The sequence below is a fragment of the Lytechinus variegatus genome, chromosome 9, assembly GCF_018143015.1.
Source record: "Lytechinus variegatus isolate NC3 chromosome 9, Lvar_3.0, whole genome shotgun sequence".
NCBI classification, from domain to species: Eukaryota; Metazoa; Echinodermata; class Echinoidea; order Temnopleuroida; family Toxopneustidae; genus Lytechinus; species Lytechinus variegatus.
This window is the reverse complement of record NC_054748.1, coordinates 38,088,315-38,107,401: the sequence shown is the minus strand read 5'-3', so window position 1 is coordinate 38,107,401 and position 19,087 is coordinate 38,088,315. Positions and strand designations below refer to the sequence as shown.

The following is a 19,087-nucleotide window of genomic DNA, read 5'->3' as shown; positions in this document are numbered from 1 at the left end:
TATTCTTACCTATAGGCATGCCGCATGACTGCACAATGAAAAAAATGCCATTATTTTTTTTTTTCCTCATTCTGATTTTGGCAACCATTTGTTTTAAAATAAATTTCTAGAAGCTGCTTGTAAATACAATTGTATATTTATGACCATATAACAGGTGAAGCCCTGGAATCAGTATCTGCATGTATAGGTTCACAAATCCTATTCTTGATTTTGAGGAGTGATTACGCCCTCTGCCTCAATGATTTTTTTTTGGGGGGGGTGTATGGAAAAAAAGATAAATTCTATTAAGGGATTAAGAGTTTCCCTGGCAGACGATGACCTGAACAAAGACAAAGGATAATTAATAATTTTGACAACCCGAGGTAAATCATGATCTCGAGTTCGGTAAAATCATGCTTCCTGGTTTTGTATCACATTAGTTTGGACACATCAACATACATGTGCAAGTAAATAAACCTATTGCAAATTCTGTACAATCCCATTTTCCCCATGAATTTACTGTTTATATCCCCTATTAACATCACTATTTTGGCAGGGTAATGTTTATATGGTTACAGCCCGATAGACCGCGGGTCCGATAGACCGCGGGTCCGTTAGACCGCGGGTCCGTTAGACCGCGGGTCCGATAGACCGCGGGTCCGATAGACCGCGGGCCCGATAGACCGCAGGTCCGATAGTCCGCGGTGTGTGTAAAATTATGATCAGGACAACATAGTGAAATCCATGTTATCAAGAGGTCAAAAGGTCATTGATACGAGTCCATCCGGGGGTTCTATAACGATGACCCACAGGACAAATCGCCCCCTGACATCTACTTCAAGGAAAATATTATCTCCATATTTTTATCGTCGGGGACTGTTACACCCCCCCCCCCCGAAATTTGCCCTCTAGACGCCATACGGAGCCTCTATATGCCATCGACGTGACGACATGGCGAGATACTTTATCTTGCCATGTCGACTATATTTTAAAAGCTTATTATGTCCGCATGGCGAGATACATTATCTTGCCAAGTCAGTCCACTTATAAACATGGCGATATATCGGGATTCTTGCCGGGAATTGTACACTTCATATCTCGCCATGTGGACATATCGACTTGACAAGATTATATCGCTATGTCGAAATAATAAGCTTATTAATTACTTTAATAGGCGGCGGAAGCGGGGGGGGGGGGGCTTTCCCCCTAAATTTGAGGTGGGAGGACGGGCCCCCCTAAATTTTTAGTTGAGAACCTTTTTTGGTCAATTTCTTTTCTACGCCCCCCCCCCCTTAAATAGGTATACCACCCTAGAATATTTTTGCTCCCCCTAATTTTGGTTGATAAAACCTTCTTTTATTTCCTTGTCAAAATATTTTGGTGGTCCCTCCTAAAATTTTGGTTGATTTGCTTTTCAATTTTTTACCGGTGTCCATCCCAAAATTTCAGGTGGATCCCCCTAAATGTTTTGCCTTCGGCCGCCAATGATTAATTAAGACATGGTAAGATGAAGTACCACGCCATGTCGTCACGTTAAGGCATTTTCACAATTATTATTTTCATAATTATCTGGAGAGTAAATTTCCGGGGGGGGGGGGTAATTAACAGTCCCCGGCGGTAAAAAATATGGGGATATTTTCCTTGAAGTAGTTATCAGGGGGTGATTGCCCTAATTGGGTTATTGTTATAGAACCCAGGCGTGGATCCAGGATTTCAAGGGGAGGGGAGCAAATTTGACCTGATGTTTGGCGCCCATGTGTACTTTTCGAAAAATGGCGCCCACTCCCTCCCGGCCAGGCTAACTTAAATTATCTTATAATTACATTAAAAAAAATAAAGACCACTTTTTAATGTGTTCTTGAAAAAAAAAATCCATGAATACATAAATACCAAAAGGTAGGGGGGACACAGGAGCGGTTCCAGCCTTCACCAAATGGGGGGGGGGGGGCTGGTTGGGTCGGAAATTTGTTTCAGCCATATTTTCCCCGATCGGCAGCTCGGAGATAATTTTTGTTTGTTTCTTTGAAGGCGTAGTCCTCATTAGTTACTTCTTGGCTTTATTCTTATAAATTAATACATAATTTCATAATCCTCATTTATATGATGCGAGCGCGAAGCGCGAGCTAATTTTGGGGGGAATTTTATGTATTTTTTCCTAAAATTTGAACTGATTCTGGGCAATGTTTGTTATCCTGAAAAAGACATGTATGCAACTTAATAATGACTACGAACGCAAAGCGCAAGGGGAAATGAACTGATGAAAAAGATACCTGTTAAAGTAGCATTTAACAATCCAATAATGCGAGCGCGAAGCGCAAGCTGAATCTTTTTGAAATTTTTACCCAAAGAAAGGAAATTCTTAGCACTTTTTTTAATCAAGCAGAATAGGTATATGAGTAAACAATTAAAGCAAGTGCGAAGCGCGAGCGGAAAATTTCTAAATTTAGTCCTTTATTATTTACTGAACGAGACACTCTATTCATGATTTTAAAATCCTAAAAAATATGAGTATTAATAATGCGAGCGCAAAGCGCGAGCAAAAAAAAATTATACGTTTTAAACTGGTACCTATTAAGGACTGCTTGCACTTAGCCATGAAGGCGTCACATATTTCAACAATCAAAAAATGCGAGCGCGAAGCGCGAGCTGAACATTTTTGAATTTTTTTAAAGAAAGAATGGAAAATTTCAATCAGTTTTTGTAATCGTGAACAGGATAGCTATGTAATTTAACGATTGATACGAGCGCGAAGCGCGAGCAGAAAAAAAATCGAGATTTAGACCTAAAAGTGGGCCACTCTGTTCATGTTTTGTAAATCATCAAAAGGATGATTAATATGGCGTCTACCTACATTAATAATGCGAGCACAAAGCGCGAGCAGAAAATTTTTGATATTGTGATCTGAAACTAGATAATGATTTAAATTAGAGAACAAGTTGGGTATCTGAATAAACATGCGCGAGTGTGTTTCATATTTAGACCTAGAATCTAGGCATTCTGAATACAACTTTAATCATGAAAATCATGAAACTTTGATAGTCCGATCTGAAAAAAGGAGTCAATTTCAGCTTAATATTTCTAGCACTTAGTAGAAAAATTGTAAGGTTGATATGGATCGCACTTAAAAAAGAGCTGATATTATTATTACTTTGAGTTTTGATATAGGACCGGGACATCCTTACGACATGCCATCATATGAAAATGATGACTATCTTCCTATTCATCTTAATAAGCGCGAGATGAAACAAAGGGACAATTCAATTATTAAATTGATATCATATTTATTAATGCCTAATGAGGGCGCAAAATCTGATGATATCATGGCATAAAACTGGACATTTCACTTTTGTGATTATGAATAGGATGCATCAGTTTATATATTTTTAACCATTAATGCGAGCGCAAGTCGCGAGCTATAATTTTTGATAAACTGTCATGAAAAGGGGATTTTAAGTAGTTTGTTGTATAAACAAAATTGAAACATTTATATAACTCGCCAATCAAAATGCGAGCGTGCAGCGCGCTAGCTGATGCGTCTTAACAATCAGACCAGAAAAGGGATATTTTGAAAACTTTATGGATTACACAAAAATATAGGTACCTGATAAATCAAAATTTGCGAGCGCGTAGCGCAAGCAGCAAATGTTAACATTCAAACCATGAAATTGATATTTTTACAGAGCACTTTTTAAAAACCAATTGTAAATTACACAAAATAATGAAAGTTAGATTTCCGAGGTGAAATATGTGTTGTATATTGACTTCCAAACTTGATATTTGAACTCCATATTGAACAAGATATGTAAATCACCTAATAGGCAATGTGAGCGCGAAGCGCGAGCGAAAGTTTTATATAGTTGCACGAAAGATTCTTTTTATTTTCCAAGTCTTCCCCTCATCTTATTTTATGCCTTCGTCGTCTTTGTCTTCCTTTTCTCCTCTCTTTTTTCATCCTTTTCCTTCTTTCTTTCCTTTTTTTTCTTTTTTTGCTCCGCCAAGGGGGGGGGGCTCGGCCCCCTGGATCCGCCTATGGGGACAAGGGGTGGGGAAAAAAAGGTTATCAACTCCAAAGTAAGGTCATCTCGTCCCAAAATGCATGTTTTATTTCGATTTAGAATGATGTATTTCTATGATTATCAAAGACCAAAATAGTAGGGGGACATTTGATATTGTGTCCCCCTACTATTTTGAGTAGGTGGGACACGTCCCCCTGGGATTTCCGCCCATGATGTAATATCAATGGGAGCGCGAAGCACGAGTGATTTTTTTTTTGGGGGGGGGTTCAATTTGGTTTTACTTCTCACCAGAGTAGGCCCTAGTAGAATTGTGAACGGGAGCTGTAGTTTCTGTACTGTTGTTTTAGTATACCCTTCAATATTATCAATGATAACCTCTAGGAAATATGCAATCTCGACTAATTATCCCCATCAGTAGCGTATTTATTCAGCATTGGTGCAGGGGGGGGGGCAAGGGCACCAAGATAAAAAATAAATGAAATGGGGGGGGTAGACGTTAAAGAAAATCTGAGATTTTATTCTTGAAAAAAACATTGAGGTATCTCGCAAGGCCTAAATAAATAATGAGAACGCGAAGCGCGATCTGATTTTTTTAATAGAATTTTCCTGTATTTAATCCTGAAAGCCTAAGTCAGGGACGGACCCAGCTTCCGCCAATAGGGGGAGGGGCCATTTTTTCACCCATATTTTCCCCGATCGGCCGCTCAAAGTTGATTTGTCCAAGTGCCATAATGAGCCAACAATTTCGAGGGGGCTCGATATGGCGTATCGCATAAAATTAATAAGAAGTTGGCAGTGAGCGAAGCGAGCAAGCAAATATGTTGACACTTTTATTACAAAAATACAAGGTTGTGATAGATTTTGACATAATATTTGGAAAATAATAGTATATTTCATCCTAATCCCTTTCCTTTTCTCTCTATTTTTTCTTAGCCTTGATTCTCTCTTTTTTGTTGGGGGGGGGGCAAACGCCCATGTCCTCACAGTCATTTCCTAGATTTACTTTATAAGCAACATAAATGTGTTATAATCTCATAAGCCATATGCAAGCTAAAAATTAAATTTCATGTATATTGTCCTGAAAATTTAACATTCTGGGCAATGTTTGAGAACCTGAACAGGACGCGTATGTAACTAGATAATTACCATGAGCGCGAAGCGCGAGCAGAAATGTTAAATATTATGGACTGGTCGAAAAGTTAGTCATCAATACGATACATATTTCAACGATTAAACTGAAAATTTTTGATATTCCAACCTAAAAAGATGAGATTCAAATCCCCCAATGGGACATTTGACATTCATTTCCATCTCTCCTTTTTATCTTTCTTCCCATCTTTCTCTCTTTTTAATATTATTCTCTTCCTTTTTTTCTTCTTCTTTTCCTTTCTTTTTTTTTCTTTCCCTCTTCCTCTTTTTTTCTCTTTCCCCATTACTTATCACTCTTTTCTTTTTCTTTCCTTTCCCCTTTTTTGTCTTTTTTTTCTTCTCTCCCTCCCCCTTTCACTCTCTCTCTCTCTATATTCTCTTCTTTTCCCCTCTTCCTCTATCTCTCTTTTTCGTATCTTTCTTCCCATCTTCCTCTCTATTTAAATATTCTCTTCCTTCCTCTTTTTTTCTTCTTCTTTTTCCTCCTTTTCCTTTCTCCTAGCTTTCTTTTCTTCTCTTCCTTTTCCGTCCTCTCTTTTTTCTCTTCTTTCCCCATGTTCTTCTCCCTTTTTCTTGTCATCCTTTCCCCCTCTTACTCTCTTTTCTATTATCTTCTTTTCCAATCTTCCTCTCTCTTTTTATTCTCTCCTTTTCCCCTCTCCCCCTCTTTTTTTGAACGGGGGGAAGGGGGGGGTGAGGCCGTTCCCCCTCGCCCCCCCCCATGGATCCGCACCTGATAGAACCCCATGGTCTCGTATCCTTTGACCTTTGGACCTCTCGATGACATATGATATATCTGATCATAATTTTACACGCACTGCGGAATATCGGACCCGCGGTCTATCGGACCCGCGGTCTATCGGACCCGCGGTCTAACGGACCCGCGGTCTATCGGACCCGCGGACTATCGGACCCGCGGTCTATCGAACCCGCGGACTATCGGACCCGCGGTCTATCGGGATGTCCCCGTTTATATGGGGGGACTAGAGATATGCAAGATAAAATTTATAATCCCAAGCAGAGTAATCTACATGTATTTAGGGCTCCCATCCCATGCAGACGAGGACCTGATACCCCTTTCAGTAACTCATGATTTTTGGGTCCGTACCAGGCCCGCGCTAAAATAGTCCGCACCAAGCGATAAAAAATGCTTTCAGTAACTATAGCAGAGCCGCGCCACTTTTACGATCACCCATTCAAAAACTCGGGCACGTAAGGGCAAACTGTCATGGTAACTGAACACGCCATATACAGAGCGGAAGTGCTCCGTATTCGCTGAATATTCGCGCGGTAAATTTGATGTACACGCGATCCGCCGATGCGGAGGCACGGCCAGAATTGTGTGACCTTTGACCGTGTGAGGAATTTTGGCCGGGGCCTGGTGCTGCTATCCGTTCATAAACTCTTTGGTCGGCGCCTGGTGCGGGCCTGGCGCTGGCCTGGTGCTGATAAAAGCAGCACCAAAATAGCCCGGGCCTGGCGCGGGCTATTTTGGCCCGCGCCATTCATAAACTCAAAATTTTACGACTTAGCCCGGGCCTGGCCCGGGCCAGCGAGTTACTGAAAGGGGTATCAGTTAACTGAGTCCTGATAGGAAAAATATCTACTGCAGGAATACCAGAAATGCTTATACACTTTATATTTTCATTCATATAAATATCAAAATGTGCATTTAGATTTCTAACCATTCAAGTCTATCTTAAGGTTTGCAAGCAGACTAATCAATTTAGGGTTCCCCAGCAGACAATGACCCAAGTTAATCTAGTATTGATAGGAAACAGATCTATGTAGCGTGCAGGAGTATCAGAACTGCGGACATACTTGTATATTTTATTCATTTCAAAATATGTAAGATTAAATTATTTATCATTCAAGTCAATTTAAAGTTCGCCATCAGACTAATCTTCTTAGAGTTCCCAAGCAGAAATCCAAGTTAATCTAATCCTGATAAGAAACAGATTTTTGGCAGGAATACTGAAAATGCTCATACACTTATATATTTTTATTCATATCAATAATCAAAATATATGTAAGATTAAATTTTTAATCATTTGCATCTATTTAAAGTTCCCTGGCAGACTAATCTATTTAGGGTTCCCCAGAAGACTATGACCCGAGTTAATCTAATCCTAATAGGATACAGATTTTTTGCAGGAATACCGAAAATGCTCATATACTTTATGTATTGGTATTCATATCAATAATCAAAATATGTAAGATTAGATTTTTAATCATTCAAGTCCATTTTAAGGTTCGCAGGCAGACTAATCAATTTAGGGTTCCCAAGCAGACGATGACCCAAGTTAATCTTGTATTGATAGGAAACAGATCTATGTAGATGGCAGGAATAGTCATCAGAACTTGGCGTGATATTGGTCACATCCTGGGACCCGACTGATGAACCCTGTTCCACATCTCAAGACTGTCTCTTAATACACAAATCTCATAGAGAGGGTGCGGCTGGGAAAGGAAGTCAGGGTTCAGGTCAGGAGTATGCTAAATAACTTGGATTACTTCTCATAAAATACCAAAAAGATAGTTTTCTCATGGTATCAAAAATGATTTGGCAATTAACATGCAAGGCTACATAAGTGTATGTGCTAAGTCACTAGTATAATTAATTGTTTTAAGTTCCAGAATATACTATATGGATTCGGGTCGGGTGATTTTGCCCTCAAAAGGGCCCTGGAAATTTTAAAAGGCGCCTTAACAAATCCCCATTCACTGAAATCTTAAACTTTATCAATTGTAGCGGTTTTAGGCAGTTGTTTGTGAAAAGAAGCACCAGAAAATCATTTCTTAAATAAATTATCTTAATATATTTTACACCTGTATCATGATGCATCTCTCATAAAATGCCCAAAACAGATAGTTGTAATAGGGAGTTCCATTTGCACTTTCAACTTTCATTGCCTTATTATGTTCATCACTTCCACATGGTTCTTAAGAAAATATGACCGAAATTCTGGAAGTATTATATTAGCTGTTCAATAATCCGTAAATCTACATTTAGATTATTGAAAATCATAAATCCAGGAAGGTTCCCCACTTCTTTAACAATCTTGTATGTAAAATATCTAGTTCACAAAGCAGTGTGTTCTTCATTTTTTATTTCTAGGTTGAATAAAAGTGCAACCCCTCCCGTCCCTGACTAAGCATTGAGATGCAGCTCATTCCCATCTTAATACAAAGTGACAGCACCATTCTACAACATCTCTCAAGCGTACACAACCTTCGCTGCATCGCTAGGGAACGGAGGAGGATTTAAAGTAATGTTCAACTTCTGGTGGAAAATTTGAAAAACATTGCGCAAATTAAAAACAAATTTCCTGATATTAAGGGAAAATATTATTTAAAAGGTGGTCCAATGTACATGCAATTCAGGATTGGTTTTAAAATGCCTTCAACCATGTGATGTTTTCTGATAGTTTGAAAGGTCGGGATGATAATTTGTGAGTCCTGAGCAGGGGCTGCGGAACTGAGGGGGAGGGGTTGGGACTGGAGAGTGCTTCACTTTTTTCCCATCCCATATATACAAAAACTTAAATATGACCATCTGATTGTGATGTTTTGCATGGTCAGCCCCCCCCCCCCCACTTTCAAAACCATTCTGCTCACCCTGCTAAGTATAGTCCCATGACAGTAAAGATCACTCTACGTGCATTGCTTCATCAGACACATGTATGCATCAAGTTACCACCATTTCATTTCCAGCAAACAAAAATTCAAAGAGCATTTACATATATATATACAAAACTATTCACAAAACTGGGCGTTGTGGCATGCACCTGTAATCCAAGCTATGTGGGGTAGTTACAAATTGATGCAGAGGTTCGAGCCCTGGTCACGTCTTTCGGATGGTGACGTTAAAGGTCGGTCCCAGACGTACATATTTCATATCTGATTGAAACACGTCTGACAAAACTCAAATACACACACACACACAATTACCTTGATACAGTTTCTGTCACAGTTTAGGATAAAAATTTCAAACTGAGTTCTCCATGTAGGCCTAGATCTTTAAAGTAATGGTCGATTTCCATTAGAAATAATCTCTGAGCAATCAAAATACATGTAAATATGCACCTTCAAATCGGGGAAATATCACTTTCGAATACAAAGCGTGTGACAGTGAGGTGGGAAGGAGTGGGCTTTGAAAATATTGAAGTCCCACATGTACATGTAAGCTTTAGTTTTTCTAATTTTGTTATTTCACATATCACCACAATCTGGAATAGCTCCAATCATCAATTTGCAGTGCTTCTCAGAAGTTTTCCTCTGAATATAATTGTGGCCATCATTCAACTATCACTTTAAGAGCGTCTGATCGCCCCATGCATAACGGCTCGTAATCACTCCAAAATATCTAATAAGTGTGGCCCGTCACGGCTGGCATGGGATGATAAATGAGATTTTCCCCCGTTTGACGGACTAATTCAAGGGAAGAGTTCTACAAGATGTGTCTCGGCCATCAAGGAAAGTGCAGGGTGGGCTCGAAGTCTTTTAAGGTTTATTTCTAAATTCTACATGGCTATTACATGAAGAGTCTGTATTAGACCAAGGATGTGATTTTACAAACCATTTTAATTTTTAAAGTGATTGTTCGTTCTCTCTATACACAATAAAAACTGTGGTGTTAACCGGTGTACATAGAGGACCACACCAGTTATTTTACACTGGTGTTAAATTGGTGGTGTTAGTTTTACACCTATAGGTGTTACTACAACACCTATTGTTGTTACATTTACACTCTTTAGTGTTATGTTTAATCTCTAGGGTGTAATTTTAACACCTCAGGGTGTGGTCCTCTATTAACACCAATTGGTGTCAGTTTTAACACCGCAGTTTTTACAGTGTAGATATAAGTTGCATGACCCAACACCTAAAGATACTTTCAATCAACATTTTATTACCATGGAAACACGGTTCTCACCAAACTCTAGTACACGCCTTTTTGTCATTGCAAAAACACCTCAACTATATTGCTGTATGCATATTCTTGTACAATACAAAAACATGCCGTCAGATATCAATTCCGGCTAGGCATCATGATTACATATTTTTCTGACAAATTTTGCAGGGTGTTATATGAAAGATGCCTATTGCTATGCCTACCTGTGACTACATGTTTTAGTCATTAATTAGGACTAAAGCATGCAAATATAGCAGAAACCAGCACCATCTGGTCAAAACCATCCTCATATGCACGTACTTACCATTGCACGTGCATATCTCCTATGCAGGGAAGATGCGCAGCTGAAATTGAAGTGAAATTTCCCCCCTAAATTGAATCAAATTTCCAGCCCAAATTTGAGACAAATCTGATTACTCTTCATTCATGAAAAATTCTACTAAACATCTTGCCTTCTGGCTTTCTTATTTCGCTGCTACGCAATCTAGTCTGATAACAGTGATTCATCAATTATACTTAAGGTATAATCAATGAAATAGGAGGAACGATGAGAGATAAAGGGAAGGAAAGAGAGAGAGAGACATAGAGACATATAATGAACATATACAGAGGCAGAGGAGGGGAAAAGAGACAGATGTATAGAGAGAGAGGAAGAACGTATCTACATGTAGGCATGCTTCTGTAGGGAATAATATAGAGACAGACCCGGGGGGGGGGGCCACTTACATTGACGAGTGGATACCATGCGCGACCGAAACAAACATAAAAAGGATGTTTTTTTCAAGATAGGCAGAGATGCCAAGTTCAAAGACCAGCTATGCACGTGTTTAGGGTGCTTTTTGAGACCTCATGGTCGCGCATGGTATCCACTCGTCAATGGAAGTGCCCCCCCCCCAGAGACAGACAGAAAGAGAGAGATGGAGATGGAGAGAAAAGGTGGGTTTAAGAAGACAATGTAGGCCGGGCATCAAAAGGGTGGGTGATGGCACGCAGGGAAGGAAAATCAAAAGGGGCGGAGCAGAGAGAAAGAGGGGAAGGGAGAAAGGGGAGGTGTGGTATATTAACAAAACAAAAAGACTTAAGAATATTTTCTAATGTACATGTATGCTACATTAAGAACAAAAGCACAGAGGGTAGGAGATGTACATGTATACACATGTAGTGCAATACAGTGAACCTATGAGGCCGTTCTCATTAAGAGTTCTAAAACTAGTTTACTGGAAACCGATTCAGGAAACCGGTTTGAAAACACGAAAGTGGTTTTCAAAATCACTTCACGTAAAGCGCTCTTGTTGCTATGGAAACCCTCTCAGTGGGGTGACACGTTTCGCGCGAAATTCGAAACCGCAGCATAGGCATTCTACACCTGTCGTGTGGAGTAGCGCGCTCAAGATCGCTTCCCGAAGAACGGTTGTGTCCTCACTTACGCTAAAACCAGTTTAACGAGGCAAAGCGATCTTGAAAACTGTATCCCAAAGTGGTTTTCCAAACTGGTTTGGAAGATCGCTTCCAAGACCGCTTTGACCGTTCTCACTACGCGTTAAACTAGTTTCCACTTAACTAGTTTTAGGACGTAGTGAGAACAGCCTCTATGTCACAGCATGGATCCTCCATGTACTAGTAGGATCCATGCTCACACCACCTCCCTATAGTCAAAACCTGCCTTTAGTGACCACCAATTTTGTCTTCCTATTGAATCAAATATGATCGTCAACCTGTCTATAAATACAACCTGTCTCCGGTGGCCACTTTTCCTGTTTCCCTCGAGTGGCCTTAGAGACCAGTTTGAGATCAGGCCAGGGAGTTGCGCATATTGAGCAGTCAACCTGCCTTTTATTTCTATTTTTATTCATTTGTTTTAAGGGGGGGGTAAAATACAGTACGGTAGAAATACCATCATAAAGGTAACAGTTGGAACCTCAAAAAGCCCCCCCCCCCCCTTTCCACGATCATCCTACTTTTAAGAACCAAGCAATGATTCACCCATCACCGGTTAAGAAAAAAACTCTGGCTGTGCACAGATGTCAGGTGACCACCTGATTGAGATGGAGAATCATTCCCAGAATCACTGATCGCATCCCATTCTCCTCCTCCTCCTCCCCCTCATCCTTATGCCAAGGGATATATGACTCATCTCACCTGTACACAGAAAGGGCATTTACACCTATCTAATACAAATAAAAACACTTGAGCCTGTGGGGGGGGGGCATTTCAAATAGCTTTGAAGATAAATGTCATTTGTGGTGACAATTTCAAAATGAGTTTGTACAGAATCCAATGAAATGACCACCAGAGTGTCTGTTTGTATAAATAGAAAACATGTGCCAAAGGATTCTGGAAGAAATTGTGTAATTGCTGCGAAATTAGCAAATAAGCACGGGAATCGGGTCTAGCGTCGGGCCGACATTCAAAGCAGTTATTTTACACTGTCCCACTTGCGTTTATCTGTGTTCGTGATCTTCAGTGTGAACATTTTTCAGCGTAGATTTCAAGATTTCACAAAGTTCAGTATATGTAACTGTACCAAGATCCTCAATGAAATAGTGACAATAATATTGTAAGCTTGCTTGGTATTACTGACTCTCGTGAAATCAGTGTTTGCTGCAACTACTTTAATTTATCTTTAAGTCTGACTAAATCAATTCCTGTAAAACCCTTCCATTCCTGTAAAACAACGTTTGATATGTTATCAATGCTGAGTAGGACAATCCCTCCATCTTTTTTAATACTGATCTTTTATTTGTTATTGTAAATATAAATCATTGTTATTGTTTAATTGATGGAAAATAAAAGCAATACAATTCCTGGCTACATATTACAGTCAAAATTGCTTTTTTAGTTAGTGACCATCTGAACAGAAGGACCACCTGTCTATAAAGACTACAAGTTTGGTTTCCTTTGAATATCATTCCTAAATAAAACAAGCATTACAAGAACCTCTCCATAAAGACCACCTGATATTTTTTTTTTGCTTTTCTTGGGTAGTATTTTAATCCAGGTTTCACTGTTGTAGGAGAATATCTCCATGTTGTCAATTCAAAAGAAATGACTGGATAAAAGAATGGAAAGTGTATTCATCAAAAATGCAAGTAATGCATAATCTACTCAATTACAATTATTCAGCAAATCTAATTGCATTTTCAGAATATTATACTTGAAACTATTTTATGCAATAATACATTTTTTTCAAATTAACAAGAACGATAAAGCACCGGTCTAAATGGAACAACGAGCCAATAAAAATCTATTTGATTTCAAATCTTCGGCACATCTAATCCCACCTCTGCCACCATGATGCCCAGTGTACAACGTGACTCATCATAGCTATCCCCCCCCAAAAAAAAAAGCAGCAGCAAATCGAGATGCGATACACTCTTTTTGTGGTTCGGAAGGTGTCCGAATAAGATTTCTCCAAATTCCATCAAACTCCTGATTGGTGTTGGCTTACCAATGACTAACCCCTACTTATCTTTTTCTTTATTCTAGGAGGAATGAGGTCAGGTGGTATCTCTTTGCTCTGGACGACGTATGCTAGTGGTCTTGAGGTGACAATTTTCTTTTCATAGGATGGTATAGGCAGGTGTTCTTTTCTTTAAATGTGGTCCTTGAATAATGATGATAATGACAATGGTGATGGTTTTCTTTCATGTAATGGGGTAATGCAGAATGCAGTTGCTTGTTGGGTACATGTACATGGTTATGCTGCTGTTGTTGTTGTTGTTGTTGTTTGTTGATATTACTGTTATTGTTAATGTTGTTGTTGTTGTTCCTTCCGATTTAATCCTATGCCATAGTCTTACTTTCTGTATCTTCAGTATTAGAATATTGATGATATAGGAATTACTACATACAGTATTCAAATTCAACAAAATCAATGACTTAGCTGATGCATAAACAAACATGTACACAAGATGGAGAATGAATTGCCCCTAAGATGCTAATTGTCCCAGGGAACCTCCAAAGTACACTCTTTAATGTGGTGTTGGGATTAACACTTAATGGAAAAACAAGGGAAATTGCCCCCTAGAGAGAAAATCCATTTCCGCTGGTGCCTCATCTGACCTGAATCCGACTTAACTCAAGATATTAATGAGGAAACAAAACAATTTATCATCATGATCAAATACACCACCATACTCATGTTCATCATCAGCAGCAGCAGCAGAAGTACTATCATAATCATCACCATCATCACTATCTACATCATCATCATCATCTTCGTCATTATCCTCACCCTCATCATCATCACTATCATCAAAATTATCATCATTATCCTCACCATCATAATCAAAATTATAATCATTGCCATCACCACCATCATCACCATAATCACCATCATCACCATCATCATCATCACTATCATCAAAATTATCATCACCATCATCACCATCTTCATCATCATCACCACCATCACTATCATGTCATCACCACCGTACATCATCATAATCACTGCCACCGTCATAATCATCATAACCATCTTCCTCATAAAGTTCCTAAACACCAACATCATTATCATACATGAGGCAGGCACAATGTTTTGTATCTGTACCACTGACTTATTCTGAATATTACTTAGAGTTAAAATGTATGTTTAAATAAAATAATGATAATTCTAAGACTCTTCTGATCTTTAGCCCAAACTGAAATATTGAATGACAGCCAAGTATTATATTATCAAAATAAATCATTGTTAGGAATGTAAAGTTTATTTCATAAACATAAAACTTGAATAAATGTTGTCATCCACTAATATTTGCAATGTACATTGTGGATATAGAAAACCTGTACAATGTCATTTATTAAATAATGGTAATAAATTAACCATCTTTTTATCAAATGTACATTTTATTTTACAGTATAAACTATAAATAGTAGATAAACATTCAATGATAAAAAAAAGTAGTACATAGGTATTGGAATATAACAGGCAAATCCTACTTGTGTAGCAGGTCAATATGACAAATACATGATACACTAAGTACACAGTAAATCAAATCTAGGAAATATTATATTTCTTGCATATAATCTGTCCGGCTAAATAAATCACCAATTTGGCAAATAAATTCCATAATTTTTGCATTCAAAAACCACAAAAGATATGTGATACATTGCTTACATTTGTATTAACGTCTTACAAGCTGAGTTTCCTTTGATGGTAAATATTGTTTCACAAAAACATAGCACAACTTGTATGGTATTTCTTATCATTTACATTATATCCAAATATCAAAAGAGAACTTTATTTTCCCTTTTCAATCACAAAAGTAGTAATACAGCTGAATTTGGGGCATCCGTAACTTCAAAACTATCATTTATCCCTAATACAAGAATAGGAAATAACTATTAAACATTATGAAGAGAATACTACAGTGTAGCATCACAACACCATAAATTTAATTCTTTGAATCCACTCACCGAGCCCTTCACTGTACTGTGTAGAATAATTCCAATAATGTCACACGTGAGTGTACCGTCCAAACAAACAAGAGCTATCAAATCCCACAGGATCGCGTGCTACCGGGTCGTAGTATCCAATGACATTTGCAACACAGCACGCTTGCCCCCTCTCACATCTAACTACCTCTCCCTCTCTCGATCGTTCGCTCGTTAGTTCGTTGTTCACTCACTCTCGCTCTCTCGCGGTGGAATGCCAGTGATGGGACATCAACAGGCTCGGAAATACCTTTACCAGAAATGTGAGTGGCTGAAAGAGGGAAAGACATGTACAGATAGCACGGTGCACTCTCTGCCTAGTCTACAGGCACAGACCTTAGATTTTCACATTGTGCATGATGCGCAAAAAGAGACAGAGTCTGAAATAGCGAGACTAGATTCACTATAACTGCTATACAATATTTGATACACAGAGGATGTTTGGAGTGTAGTGTGACTAGTCTCTATACTAGACATGCTATTATCAGTTAAATGTTCAAAATTGAGTTTGCGCTTACAGACTACTACTGTCAAAGTGAGTTGACTTGTCTGTGTATAAAGCCATTCACAGACCCACTTGTCTGCTTTTCTGAAAAATGCAGAGTCTGATGCACAAGACTAGCGTGGTTACAACATATAAATATATAAGTAGCAATAAATATAATAAAAGCCAAAAATTAGCCTAAACTTGAGAAACATTCAAATGAATATGTTGAGTACCTTTTTTCTGTCAATGCCCAATGACTAGAGAGTCCATGTAAGTGGCCCTTTCATATTTATAGGCTCTTCTTGCACACTACTTGGGCTCTTTGCCTTTTTAACAGAATATCTGACATTTAAAAAAACTAGAAATTTGACCTGTCCAAAGGACACATGCCCTCACGTAACGCGAACAGAAATTCATTCAATATGATTGAACTTAATATCGTGCAGAAACCAACACACACCAATTGTTTTGTTAATCTGTTGATTATTCCCTAAGTAATTACTATTCAGAAACCAACTTGCATATATAATGAGCTGTGACCTTTGACCTGCTGCAATCGAACTCGACCTGTACTTTGGTGTCACCTACCTATACACCAAATTTTATTTAAATCCATTAAAGACAGGGGCGACGCTTAATGCCCCCCCCCCCGCAGACTTTGTCTGTGGGGGCATAAAAATTCTGAATTTATCAGGGGAGGGGGGGCTAAATTATCAACTTACGATACATGGTCATTTTGCTAATAAATACAGTATCTAGTGCATCTGCTCCAACATTTTTAGAAAGGGGATTTTACTTTGACAACAAGTTTATTCAAAATCAAAATAGATAGATGATATATCTAGATGATACAATAAATGTTTGTCAAAAATCCATCAAAAATTTAAAGATGCTTGAAGTTTGTTTGTTTTTCACTTGATCACTTCACATATGAGCAGCTTTGCCATATCAATGTAATATGCATTCAATAAATATCTGTTTTCCCCTTTTTTATGGTTCATTTTTAGGATTTATTATGAGTGCAAAAAGTATTTTTCTTTCGATTTCAGCAAATGAAATATGTTTGATGAGAATGCTCACATAACAGCAATTTAAACTACTAGATTAAAAAATTGAAATTTATAGTATTCACCTTAAATATCTGACATCAAAGGATTCTGTTCATTTGTCACATCAGAAACTCTTATATCTATAAATGGATATTTGAAAAAAAAAATTGATCATGATGTTTCTCTAATTTTTCTACTTCTATTACTATGATTAAAGGTCAAGTTCATATCAGGAAAGACTTGCCCTCTAATTATTTGTTTAAAGGGGAATGAAACCTTTGGAACAAATAGGCTTGTGTAGAAACAGAAAAATCAAAGAATAAGAATAAAGAAAGTTTGAGAAAAATCGGACAAATAGTGAGAAAGTTATGAGCATTTGAATATTGCAATCACTAATGCTATGGAGATCCTCATATTGGCAATGCGACAAGGATGTGTGATGTCACTGATGAACAACTTTCCCTTTGGTGGACTATAAAATACCCTGAAAATGTCTTCTTTTTGCTTTTTCTTATGATGATACAAACTCTTTATCCATGATGTATTCTTAAAAAATATGCATCACATGCCCTCATGTAGACAGAACACATGATTTATGGATAGATGTGATAAAAGAGGCAATTATAGTGAAATATATACTAAAGTAATGGGGAGAGTTGTTCACCATTGACATCACACATCTTTGTCGCATTGCCAATTTGCTATTTCCATAGCATTAGTGATCACAATATTCAAATGCTCATAACTTTCTCATTATTTGTCCGATTTTTCTCAAACTTTTGTTGATCTGTTTCTTTGATTTTTCTGTTTTCACACAAGCTATCTTGTTCCAATGGTTTCATTCTCCTTTAAGTGTTTAAAAAAATTGATCACACACATACTACCCAGCAATGGCGCATTTTTTTCTTCCAACTAATACCAATTATCAAATTGTAATTTCTGTATTGTTTATCTATGGCAACTGGGCAACGATGTTGTTGAAACTTTTGTTATTCTTTCTCGATGAAATTAATGAATTATTTTCCCAAAATACTTCATAGGCTTTATCTGAAATACAAATTCCTGACAATGATTACATCATACTCCTGAAGCATGAAGCAGACCTTGAATGCAGCAACATTTACCGAATCATAAATGAACTTCAGAGGGCAATGAAATATTGGATGGATATATATATAAAAAAAAATGCACCAACCTAATGTGTGAAAACGTTGTTGCTCATATTCAAAATTGTAAATTTAATGAACTTACTTAAAATCTAATATAAGACTTGCTTCCTTTCATCTTCCCTTTAAATTCAAATAAGAGAAATATTTATTCCCTTTTCCTTCACTTTAAATTGAAATAATAAAAAAAATCAACAAACATTATTTTTTCAGACTGATTTTAAAGCCTCTGGGTTGAATCTAAAGTAGTCGCAGCAAGGTAGCAATAGTAGTCATGAGAGAAAATGAGTTTCCCCATCATACTAAAAGCATCCTGAATATATAAACTGAGATATTAGTGAAACAGAACAAAGGTATAATATGTTGCTATAATAATCAAATTAAGTTATATAATGTTATAATGCACATGAAAATTGAATGCTCATTTTATAGATCATACAAAGTCATGCTCCCTTTCTTTTAATAAGACTATATTTGAAAGAGAAAATGGATCCTAACTGTACATTGACTGTAGTACATAGGCATGCTGCAACTTATCTAATGAGCTTTAGTACAAAATTTTGTGTCTTAAAAATAAAAAATTGCACAAGTCCCCTCAGTATTTCCCCACATCACCTGGTTATTTTCTGACCTCATCAAAACCTCTTACTTTATTTTATCCCTCTCTCCCACCTTAGTTGAGTCCTCACAAATTATTCTTTAGAACTACATGTATGAACCTGTAACATATCTAGGTGCTATGTCAGTAACTTCACGCAGGTTTATAGTTTAACAGAAAGTACCTTGATTACAAGAAAACATTTTGTTCAAATCAGCACTACAACCTAATAGTTTAGTTAGTATATTCAGGTGTATACACAATAGGTCTATCAATTTTGAATGAAGTTGATGTAATG

The 19,087-nt window shown here is 37.7% G+C and overlaps 1 protein-coding gene across 2 annotated transcripts in view; it reads right to left on the bottom strand.

The window, feature by feature from the left end:
- Window positions 1-15,564, bottom strand: part of LOC121420958 (ankyrin repeat and sterile alpha motif domain-containing protein 1B-like) — a 75,165-nt gene extending 59,601 nt beyond the window's left edge. For both annotated transcript variants that reach the window (XM_041615516.1, XM_041615517.1), the window contains exon 1: window positions 15,472-15,564. The gene's annotated coding sequence lies outside the window, so the exon portion shown is untranslated. The remainder of the gene's footprint in view (window positions 1-15,471) is intronic.
- Window positions 15,565-19,087: the final 3,523 nt, after the last annotated feature.